We start from the raw sequence: 12439 nt of genomic DNA, 5'->3' as shown, positions 1-12439 counted from the left end.
GATTTCTCATTTGAATTTTAAATAAATTATATTATATATTTAATACAAACTAAACAAAGAAGAACCCAATAAATAAATAAACATTTAAAACATTACATTATCGTCATTGCAGGAGTGCAATTTGCTGGTTGTCCTGCAGGTGACCTTGTAACTCTGTTGTCTTAAGATGCACTTATGAATGAACGATTACTCCAGAGCACTCGTAGATCTACGATGATTTTCAACTGCAACTTAAGTTACGAAGCTTTTGGGAAACAGCCCGTAATTCTAATAGTCGGGGAGCCAAAGTCTCAAAAATGGGTTGAACCTGACCTGGTCTGCCATACTTTTTATTTGTGTTTTTTCTGTTAACTTTGACTCCAAGAACCAATAATTGGAGGGTCTGCTCTGGCAGGAATATCGCGAAAAAAATGTGTGGCCATTTTAGTGTATGCACCCTTTATTTTTATCAGAAAATTGTGAAAAAATATTTTTTTCCTCAAATCCTCAGTGGGTTGGGTAAACTGTCAATAAATGCATTCCAGACACACAGAACACATGTGCTGACAAAATCCACTGAAAAAATAACTCTTAAAACACATTTCTGTATAATTTTGCATCAATTTAATGCAAAAAAGTAGGCGTTTTCTCACTTTTTTCCCATATTTTCATCTTTACTTTGTTGGCAATCAACTATTCCCCCAAGTTATAACATCAGTCAATATGCCATTCTTTTCACCAAACAGTATACTCATTACACAGAAAAAATTATAAAAATCCAACCAAAATCAATGGATCTGTGATGATTTCACTACTAGTTGGCCATCAACAGGCTCAGAACCTTAATAGAATTTTTGGCTACTTTCAAAACTCCAAAAGACATACTGCCCTACTGAAAAATCCAGCTAAGACCAGCATAAGCTGGTGAGCTGGTTTTAGCTGGTCCCCAGCTTGGTTTTAGCTGGTTTTGCTGGTGTAGGAAGCTGGTTTTGCTGGTGTAGCAAGCTGGTCTAGGTGTGTTTTGGTCACATTTTAAGCTGGTCTAGCTGGACTTAGCTGGTCATGCTGGAATACCAGCTGGCCCACCAGCATGACCAGCTTTGTCAGGCTGGGAGGACCAGCATAAACCACCTTAAACCAGCTAAAACCAGCTAAAACCAGCTACCAGCTTGTGCTGGTTTTAGATGGATTTTTCAGTAGGGTGGATAACATGATTGTTAATGTCCACATTATTAAACATCATGGTCTAGGGCAGTGGTTCTCAAACTTTTTCAGCGTGCGGCCCACTTTGTGTACGATGCATTCCTTCGCGGCCCCCCCAAAGAAAAAATGTTCTAAAACGTCACATTTTAATTAAACAAAACATTAACTTATACAAAGTAGTGCTGCCTTATTTTTTTAGGTTTAATTTCACAGAATTCATGATAAATAATGTATTTTATAAAATGTCATAAAACTGGGCCCCCCCTGGCACCATCTCGCGGCCCCCAGTTTGAGAACCACTGGTCTAGGGATCTTTTTAATTTCAACATAACCCTGTTCTCCCAATGGAAATGTGTCACACAATAAATATAATACAGCAAAATGACTTTAATTATTTTATTGCCTCAGATGACAACTATTACAACTTTAAAGAGATACTTCACCCATTTGAATTAAGCTTTGTAGCTTTAGAAACCCAATCATGTTTTTGAATGGTCATGCATCATTTTCAGTTTCCCCTGAGACGGGAGAAATACAGATTTCAGGGTTGCACTTCCTTCTTTCAATGATGTAAAAATCATCATTTTGCGTCATTGAAAGAAGGAATTGCTATGTCTTTGTCGAGGGTTTAAGACTACAAACACTCATTTTTCCAGGGAGGGCTATGTATGCGACCCACTCACGCTACAGACCTATTACAGATCAGTGGGTGGGACTTAATACACTAAAATAAAGGATACAGCTGCCATCTTTTTGGAATCTAAGCTAACAGATGCTGAGGAGCCAGGCTTGATGTTTTTCAACAATGGTGGAAGGTTATCAATATAATATGGAAGAGGGTGATTTCGAAAATGTGATGCTCGAATCGGATGTTCATGGCTGTCTTTATGAGCCACAATACAGGGAAGAGCAGCTGAGGCAGATGGAGGAACAGGAGGTAGAAGACCGAGGTAGAAGACCTGCCTGTAGAAGGTAGAAGATGACGTAGAAGACCTGCCTGTAGCAGGGGAGGAGCCTGGACTGACTCGAGCTGGGATGGACTGGTTGTGCCTGTGCTCTTGCTGTGCACCTACGGACACAGAAATGGACTCTGTCTGCTGCAGAGAATTTCAAACATGCCAGTTTCTTCTGGATGAAATTTCTACATCAGATGAGGATATGGATGTTTGTGTGGTTTGTGTCGGACCGCAAATGGACAGTAGCGTTCTGGATACAAATTTTAGAATACCAAAGGTCAACTGGAAGTGACAGCCAAAGCCTCCAGGGACAAACAGACGTCTGACTATAAAGTAAATGTTTCTATTTTATTTGGGAGTGGCTTGCAAAGCTGTGCATTGTGGGAGTTGTTGTTTTCCATACAAATGTGCCCTAAAGTCACTTTCTGTTTTTTTTCCCGTCAAACAGGCACCACATTTAAAATGTATGTTACATTTCGACTACAAATATGACCCACTTTCAATAAAGATTAATGTTTCCATAGGTGAAATGTCCCTTTGACTTAAAAAATAACATAACTTAATTAACTAGATTCAGGTCCATGTGAGGTGGGATAATCAGAAGGGTGGCACACTGCAGATACTGCTCTGGGGACAGACCTTCACCCTCACCACCTGAGGAGACAGCAAACAAGAACGACAGGGTGGATTATACAGCAGCGTGAAAAAAATGCCACCCTTTCTCTCTCTAACACACACAAACAGCTGGGTAGGTTGGCTGAACCATGTGTGCCCGCTTATACACAGCCAACTGTTGCAGGGATTGGCGAAGGTGTAATAGGAGGGCATCTTTAGTTAGTGGAAGGCAACGCATGTTTCCTTTGATGCTCACAAAGAGATGGGCTCGCAGTGCATCTAGAGTACTTTCAAAGTTACTCCTGTCATAGAGTAACACCTTGTATCGCCGTGCTGTTGTTATAACCTTTTCCTGAACACACAGGCTTTCCTCAGGATCACTGTACCTGCACAGTGGCAGAAGGTCTGTCAGGTGTTTGACAGCAGTTGTGTAGGCCCGCCTTTAGCTCAGATAGCTTCCTGTGTCACATCCGGTAAGTATGTAGGTGCTGAGAGATGTAAGATCTGAAGCAGCAGCATTATAGTTCCCTGTCAGAGCTTCTGTGATGGCATGAAAAGGTAGGAAGATATCCATCGTCTTCACCCACAGCTCCTGCAGCCCATCCATGTGAGTGATGTAGTACATGCACATCATGATCACATCTGTGTCAGTTGCAACCTCTACAGCCCATTTGTGGTGCAGAATTTGTACTGAATATGCAATGTGAGCAAACATCCTGGTATGTGCCTTCTCATGTTTCTCACAGAAAAGTTCTGGAAGCTCAACCTGACAATCCAATGACAAGAGGACAGTGCGACCAGGATCACAATAGATTCCACAAAGAATAAGTGTGCATACTGCAGGAAGTGACTTGTTCTGAGCTGCCCATGCTTCCCCCATGTAGATCAACAGGTTAGCTTTATTCAGTGAATTGTGAATGAAGCCTTTCCATACAGGTATAGGGAGAGTATCATGTGGCTTGTACTCCTTTATTTTGCTGGTGTCATGGTCCTGTCTTCAAGTCACAGTTTTAAGTCATAGTGACAGGATCATGGCAGCCCAATGTTTTGTGTGAGAGCACTGGCTTTGTTTGTCCAAGTGCTTTCTGTCTTGTCTCCGGACCCAGCCCCCTTGTTTCCTCATGAATCATCCCATCATTGTTTGATTCATGTCACCTGTTCCCCACTTGATTTGCTCCCCTATTTAATGCCCTTGTGTTTGCTGTCCTGTGCTCGATCGTCTGTTTTCATGGAGTATGTATTGTTCATGTTTAGTCTTTGATGCTATCTAGTCAAGTCTTGTTAGTGTTTGCTCTTGTCCATCTAGTGTTTATAGTTTAGTCCTGCCTTGTTAGTGTTCGTGTGTTATCTGTTATTGTTATTTTACCCCCTTGTGGGTTTTTGTTTTCCTGTTTATATTAAAGTCTTCAGTGTTCATCCCATCTCAGTCTGCGCTTGGGTTCTTTGTCTGCAAACCCTGACAGAACGATCAAGCCAGAACCGAACCCAGCAGACAGTTATCATGCGGCGAGCTCAGAACCCTGAATGGTGGAGTTCTATCACCAAGCAGACCCTTGCAGGCAATAGCCCGTTTCCTCCCCAGAGAGAGCTCTCGCTGCAAGACTACGCCAAAGCTGTGGAGAGGAGCAAGGGTAATTATCCCGACTTCCTGGCCAGTGAGTACTTTGTGGCCGGGCTCAACAATCCTCCACCAGTTCCCGAGCGGGAGAGCCTGGTTTCCCTACTGGGAGATGGTGAGCCGTGTCGCCCAGAGGCAGCAGCCACGGGGTGAGAGGGGGCCACACCAGTCCAGGTCCGGGCCTCTGTCGTCTATCCCGGAGGGTCGCATCTGCGGGGTGCTGTTGCGAGAGGACCCAGCACTCATCGCATCAACCCCAGAGATCTCCTCTCCACCCGTATCTCTTCGAGGAAAACGAGAGAGGAGGATCTCTTGGGAGTCGGCATCTGCTGAGTCCTCCTCTGAGGCCGTTTCTCCTATGACCCCTTCGCCTGCAACAGCCTCTGCGCCACCCCCGAGGAGGAAGAAGAAGAGGAGAGGGTTATTGGGTTTTCAGCCTGATTCTTCGCCTCTTCAGCCGTCTGCGCAGCTGCAGCCTCTTCAGCCGTCTGCGCAGCTGCAGCCTCTTCAGCCGTCTGCGCAGCTGCAGCCTCTTCAGCCGTCTGCGCAGCTGCAGCCTCTTCAGCCGTCTGCGCAGCTGCAGCCTCTTCAGCCGTCTGCGCAGCTGCAGCCTCTTCAGCCGTCTGCGCAGCCCTCTATCCCGTCTCAGCTGCCGGATGCAGCGCCCGCTATCCCGTCTCAGCTGCCGGATGCAGCGCCCGCTATCCCGTCTCAGCTGCCGGATGCAACGCCCCCTGGGTCTACGTCACCTCTGTTCGTCCTCCCTGGAACTGTTCCTCTCGTGTCTTCCCCCAACCCCACTCCCAGGACTCCCACTAAGCCTTTCCGGACCTCCCGTTCTAAGCCCAGTCCTTCCCAGCCTGGACCATCCCCGATGAACTTTCTTGTTTCCCCACCCCCCCTCCCTTTAATGATGTTTTTGTTATGTCACCCCAACCCTGTTATTGTAAGTTGTTGTTTGCCATTGTGTTTGTGTATTATGTTTTATTGGTTTTTCTCTGTTTCCCAGTATGTCTTGTCTCGTGTCTAGTGTGTTCCCTTGGGGGACGCCAGGTGGCGTCCCTTAAGGGGAGGGTCCTGTCATGGTCCTGTCTTCAAGTCACAGTTTTAAGTCATAGTGACAGGATCATGGCAGCCCAATGTTTTGTGTGAGAGCACTGGCTTTGTTTTTTCATTGCCATGTGCTTTCTGTCTCGTCTCCTGACCCCGCCCCCTTGTTTCCTCGTTAATTATCCCATTATTGTTTGATTCATGTCACCTGTTCCCCTCTTGATTGGCTCCCCTATTTAATGCCCTTGTGTTTGCTGTTCTGTGCTCGATCGTCTGTTTTCATGGAGTATGTATTGTTCATGTTTAGTCTTTGATGCTATCTAGTCAAGTCTTGTTAGTGTTTGCTCTTGTCCATCTAGTGTTTATAGTTTAGTCCTGCCTTGTTAGTGTTCGTGTGTTATCTGTTATTGTTATTTTACCCCCTTGTGGGTTTTTGTTTTCCTGTTTATATTAAAGTCTTCAGTGTTCATCCCATCTCAGTCTGCGCTTGGGTTCTTTGTTTGCAAACCCTGACAGCTGGAGCAGGTCTTCATCCACTTCTCTCGTTCCTCACCTTTCAGACTTTCAGCAGGATAGACATCATATTGATCACTAACAAAGTGGATGCAGTCACACTTGTCTGGGAGGATTCCAAGGAGCTTCCTCGGGTACTTTCCTTGCAGTTCATGGAAGGTACTGCTCCCAAGATGTTAGTAACCTTGAATGAATGCCATTGCATCTACTACCATTACAACAGGCTTGTCAGATGGCGTTAGATTGTCCACTTCCCCCCATGAGCTGCCAAGGGCTGTCTTGATTGCAGCCAGGTAGTCTGCCTTGTTTCCTTTCCTTCCTGCAGGATGCACACTTATTCTTGGTGGAATCTTTTGTGATCCTGGTCGCACTGTCCCCTTGTCATTGGATTGTCAGGTTGAGCTTCCAGAACTTGAGGAGGCAGATACCAGGATGTTTGCTCACATTGCATACTCCGTACAAATTCTGCACCACGAACGAGCTGTAGTTGTTGCAACTGACACAGATGTGATCATGATGTGCATGTACTACATCACACACATGGATGGGCTGCAGAAGCTGTGGGTGAAAACGATGGATATCTTCCTACCTGTTCATGCCACCACAGAAGCTCTGACAGGGAAGTATAATGCTGCTGCTTCAGAGGTTACATCCCTTCTCCTCAGCACCTACATACTTACCGGATGTGACACAGTGAGCAATCCGTACAGAAGAGGAAAAGGGTGGGCCTACACAACATTGACAGACAGACAGACATTCTGCCACTGTGCAGGTACGGTGATCTGAGGAACCCCGGGATGTTCAGGAAAAGGTAATAACAGCAGCATGGCGATACATGGTGTCACTATGACAGGAGTGACTTTGGTGGTACTCTAGATGCACTTCAAGCCCATCTATTTGTGAGCATCAAAGGAGACATGCGTTGCCTTCGACCAACTGAAGATGCCCTCCACTTACACCTTCGCAGATCCCTGCATCAGTTGGCTGTGTGCAAGCGGGCACACATAGCCCAGCCCACCCACCCAGCTGCCACTGATTTTGGGAAACAACTTGTCAATGGCAAATTGGTGGCAACCATGATGCCGAAAGAGGCAAAACCTTCTGAACTCAAACACAGCAAATACTGCCACTGCAAGAAAAGCATGCATGCCCGAGGATGCTTCTGTGCAAGAGCCAATGTGAAGTGTGGCATTGCATGTCTCTACACCGGGGATGTTTAAGGATTGAACTTGCGCTTGAAGACAGGGACATGTAAGTAGGCTGCGCGCGTGTGTGTGTGTTAGAGAGTGAGGGGGTTGTATCTTTTATCACGCTGCTGTATAACCCTCAAATTCATGTCTCCTCAGGTGGTGAGGGTGAAGGTCTGTCCCCAGAGCAGTATCTGCAGTGTGCCACCCTTGTGATTATCCCACCTCACATGGACCTGAATCTAGTTAATAAGTTATGTTAAATTAATCCTTATTGAAAGTGGGTCATATTTGTAGTCAAAATGTAACATACTGTACATTTCAAATGTGGTGCCTATTTGACCGAAAAAAATATAGCAATTCCTTCTTTCAATGACGCGAAATGACGATTTTTACATCATTGAAAGAAGGAAGTGCAACACTGAAATCTGTATTTCTCCCATGTCAGGGGAAACTGAAAATGATGCATGACCATTCAAAAACATGATTGGGTTTCTAAAGCTACAAAGCTTAATTCAAATGGGTGAAGTATCTCTTTAAAGTTGTAATAGTTGTCATCTGAGGCAATAAAATAATTAAAGTCATTTTGCTGTATTATATTTATTGTGTGACATATTTCCATTGGGAGAGGGTTATGTTGAAATTAAAAAGATTCCTAGACCATGATGTTTAATAATGTGGACATTAACAATCATGTTATCCAGTATGTCTTTCGGAATTTTGAAAGTAGCCAAAAATTCTATTAAGGTTCTGAGCCTGTTGATGGCCAACTAGTAGTGAAATCATCACAGATCCATTGATTTTGTTTGGATTTTTATAATTTTTTCTGTGTAATGAGTATACTGTTTGGTGACAATAATGATATATTGACTGATGTCATAACTTCGGGGAATAGTTGAAGTAAAGATGAAAATATTGGAAAAAAGTGAAAAAACGCCTACTTTTTTGCATTGGATTGATGCAAAATTATGCAGAGATGTGTTTTGGGAGTTGTTTTTCGGTGGATGTTGTCGGCACATGTGTTCTGTGTGTCTGGAATGCATTCATTGACAGTTTACCTAACCCACTGACAATTTGAGGAAAAAACATTTTTTTTTCACAATTTTCTGATAAAAATAAAGGGTACGTACACTAAAATGGCCACAATTTTTTTTCGCGGTGTTTCCGGCAGAGCGGACCCTCCAGTTGTTGGTTCCTGGGGTCAAAGTTAACAGAAAAAACACAAATAAAAAGTATGGCAGACCAGGTCAGGTTCAACCCATTTTATTGAGCTTTTGAGACTTTGGCTCCCCGACTATAAGATGATTCGTACGATCGTTTTTACGATCTACTTAGCCTTACGATGCTTTTGGGAAACCCGGCCCAGGTAGGTTTTCCGTTCATAAAATGCTACATGAAAGATACAAACAAATTATTTAAAGTTGCTTGTATGGGCGTTATGTTTGACTTTGTCGTAAACTGACAAAAAATAAAGTATTTTAAATAATTATATTGTATTTCTTTGTATTTAAGTCCAAGTTCAAAATAAAACTCTATAAACCTCTCCATTGTGAAATGGTTTATATACATTCACAATGGAGCGGTTTATAGAGTTTTATTTTGAACTTGGACATAAATACAAAAAATTCAATATAATTATTTAATAACATAGTTATATATCTACTAACAGCAGACATCAAGGATGCCATATGGCCCGGCGTTGCATTGCCCCCTCAGATCTGATTTGTGCATTTTTGTATTCATGGTTAAAATGTTCAACCTTTTGATTTAAATAATAATTTAACCTTATCCCCATATGGGATTTAAAATGTTCAGTGACATTACTGTCAGATTCAAACGTCCTTCGCGCGGAGCCAGACGGACGAGCTAGATATAGCAACACTATGCAGTGTTTTCAACCTCATCATGTTTATTTTAGATTTCAGACATTTAAATACACATAATCACTGGTAAAACAATAGCCTACATTTAGTTTGTAAAATACACACTGATGTCTGCGGAAGCAGCAACACAAATCCACCCAAACAAGACAGCAATTTGAAAAACAATAAATAAATATTATTTTCAAATAACAATAATTTGCCGACGTATGTTATTCATATCAGACAAACACAGTGGAAGTATAAAGTTTACTTTATTGTTTTAAAGGTTATAATGATACATGTTTGAAAGACGGGGATGCGCACCTCCCTTGCGAAAAATAAGTGTGCTTAAATCTGTACTTTTATAAAGTGTACTTATTACATAAATATAATAAACTTAAATACACTTAAGTGTGAATTAAATACAATATTTTCGGCGCACTGAATGCACATTAAATGTAATTAATTTCAAATATATAATATATTAAGTTGAAATAAAATGTAATAAGTTGCCTATAGGCCCGGCTGCAGGATGAAATGACTTAGGGGGCATTTGAAATTGTTGGGGCTTAACTTATACCATCAATGAATAATAAACATTGAGATCTCGCTTTGGAACGACAGATTTTTTAAATGAAGCGCTCCATAAAACACTCCATATGCAACTGCACAGGTAACCAGAAACTCACTAGCAAAATTTAAACAGCATAATAATTCATATTGTAGACGAGAGTATTCAACGGCAATGGCATTATCCTCACAACATTATTATTGATCAAAACTTTGACAAAAATTATTATATATATAAGGAACTGTATTCTTACAGTTATTCAAAGATGCACACATTATTCCGCATATGATTTGAATAATAGACGAGAGTATTCATATAACGGCAATGAACGTCTCAAATGGCAATAAATTTCCACATATTATTTAACACAACAGCATGATGAAATTAATAAACGGATAAGTAAGCTTGACATGTAAATTGTATTATTATTACCTTAAACACAGCAATATTACTGAAATAAACTCTTAAATGCGCAAAACACGTTAACCGCATTAACAAGTCTAAGCAATAAAAGTGGAAAAGACATTGTTATCTCTTAAAACTTTATATGACAAATTATATTTAAAGGAAATGTATTCTTACAGTTATTTAAAGATGCACAAATAATTCCATATATTATTTCCTGTTTAAGAGCACGTTCGTCGGCCTCGCTCTGTTATAGCTGCTTGACAGCCTTTGTGAAAAATTAGCGTGCTTAAGTGTATTGAAAGCGTACTTTTTGTGTGCTTAAAATAATAAGAGTATACTTTTTGAGAAGTGCACTTGCTGATAATATAATATAATTAAAATTAAAGACCACTTAATGTATGGAATACACTTTAATGATACTATTTATTAACACACTTAAGTGCACTTTTTACTGTAATAATATGTATTTAAGTTTAACTTAAAGAAAGTACACTTTCATGACAATATTTCTAAACACATTTAATAAATGATCATTAGACTGAAGTGACCTACCAAAGGATTTGTTAATTTAAAGTTCATGCAGTTCTTTTTTTGTTGTCTGTTAAAATGTTAAAAAATAATAACTTTGAGTTTTTTTTTTTTTTTTAAGGGATGCAATTATTCAATATTGATACTTGTTTGATTCTAATTTTACAATATTAAACGAAGATTTTTTTTTTTTTTTTTGTATTTGTTTGGACATATACAACTCATTATTCATTTATTAAATGTACTTTTGCAAAACAAAAAATTCGATTCATAATTATTTGACTACCAAACTGTTTTATTGTCAGTGTAAGCATTGTGGTTTTTGTTTGTTTGTAATGCATTAAACTGAAATGAATACATATTTAATTAACTTGTTTTTCAGTATTTGTAGAAGTACATACAAGTAGTTAAAAGTAGAAAGATGCATTGAAATCGCTTTACTGCACTGAAATCACAGTTCAACTGATTGAATATTTTTGAATTTATTTGGCAAATTTGTATTTGAAACATTACATTTAATTAATAATTAAATGTACTGTTAATATACTTTAACTTATTTTTAATTTCACATTAATTGCTTGACAGCAGATTGAACAGTGCACTTTAACTATATTTTAAAACCACTAGAAGCAATTATGAAAGTAAATATAAAGTTGTATTAAAGACCCACATTAGTTGTTGCAAAAAAGCACTCTTAATGGCAACTTATTGGTTTTAATTTCAACTTAATATGTGATACATTTGAAATAAATTACACTTAATGTTTATTAATTTCGCTGAAAACATTGGATTTAATCCACACTTAAGTTTATTGTTAACCGACATTAAAGTGTATTTTAAGTCACATTAATTTCATGTCATTATATTGTGTAGTGCACTTTAGGCTATATTGTAAAAACACTAGAAGCAATTATGAAAGTAGATATAAGTAATAAAGTACCAATTAAGTTAACTCTTAATGGCAACTTATTACATTTTATTTCAACTTAATATATGATATATTTGAAATTAATTACATTTAATGTGCATTAAGTGCGCCGAAAAGATTGCATTTAATTCACACTTAACTGTATTAAAGTATATTATATTTATGTAATAAGTACACTTTATAAAAGTACATTTAAGCACGCTTATTTTTCGCAAGGGAGGAGCGCATCCCCGTCTTTTCATTATAACCTTTATAACAATAAAGTAAACTTTATACTTCCACTGTTTTTGTCTGATACGTCGGCAAATTATTATAATTTGAAAATAATATTTATTTATTATTTGCAAATTACTATATTATTTGAATAGATTTGTATTGCTGCTTCCACAGACATCAGTGTGTATTTTACAAACTAAATGTAGGCTATTGTTTTACCAGTGATTATGTGTATTTAAATGTCTGAAATCTAAAATAAACATGATGAGGTTGAAAACACTGCATAGTGTTGCTATATCTAGCTCGTCCGTCTGGCTCCGCGCGAAGGACGTTTGAATCTGACAGTAATGTCACTGAACATTTTAAATCCCATATGGGGATAAGGTTAAATTATTATTTAAATCAAAAGGTTGAACATTTTAACCATGAATACAAAAATGCACAAATCAGATCTGAGGGGGCAATGCAACGCCGGGCCATATGGCATCCTTGATGTCCGCTGTTAGTAGATATATAACTTTGTTATTAAATAATTATATTGAATTTTTTGTATTTATGTCCAAGTTCAAAATAAAACTCTATAAACCGCTCCATTGTGAATGTATATAAACCATTTCACAATGGAGAGGTTTATATAGTTTTATTTTGAACTTGGACTTAAATACAAAGAAATACAATATAATTATTTAATAACAGTAGTTATATATCTACTAACAGCGGACATCAATGATGCCATATGGTGGGTACACGTGACGGCACGCACGGAGTACCCACTTCTTTATTAGATGGCATGGGGTAGCCTATT

General features: G+C 39.5%; 1 protein-coding gene across 2 annotated transcripts in view; it reads right to left on the bottom strand.

Annotated features, from left to right (window-relative positions):
• The window catches only part of LOC129430435 (alpha-2,8-sialyltransferase 8F-like), a 46161-nt gene that overhangs the window by 31978 nt on the left and 1744 nt on the right, over window positions 1-12439 (bottom strand). The window lies entirely within an intron of this gene.

The sequence above is a fragment of the Misgurnus anguillicaudatus genome, chromosome 13 (assembly GCF_027580225.2).
Source record: "Misgurnus anguillicaudatus chromosome 13, ASM2758022v2, whole genome shotgun sequence".
Lineage (NCBI taxonomy): Eukaryota > Metazoa > Chordata > Actinopteri > Cypriniformes > Cobitidae > Misgurnus > Misgurnus anguillicaudatus.
Note: the sequence above shows the minus strand (reverse complement) of the source record. Positions and strands in the feature narration are given on the sequence as shown.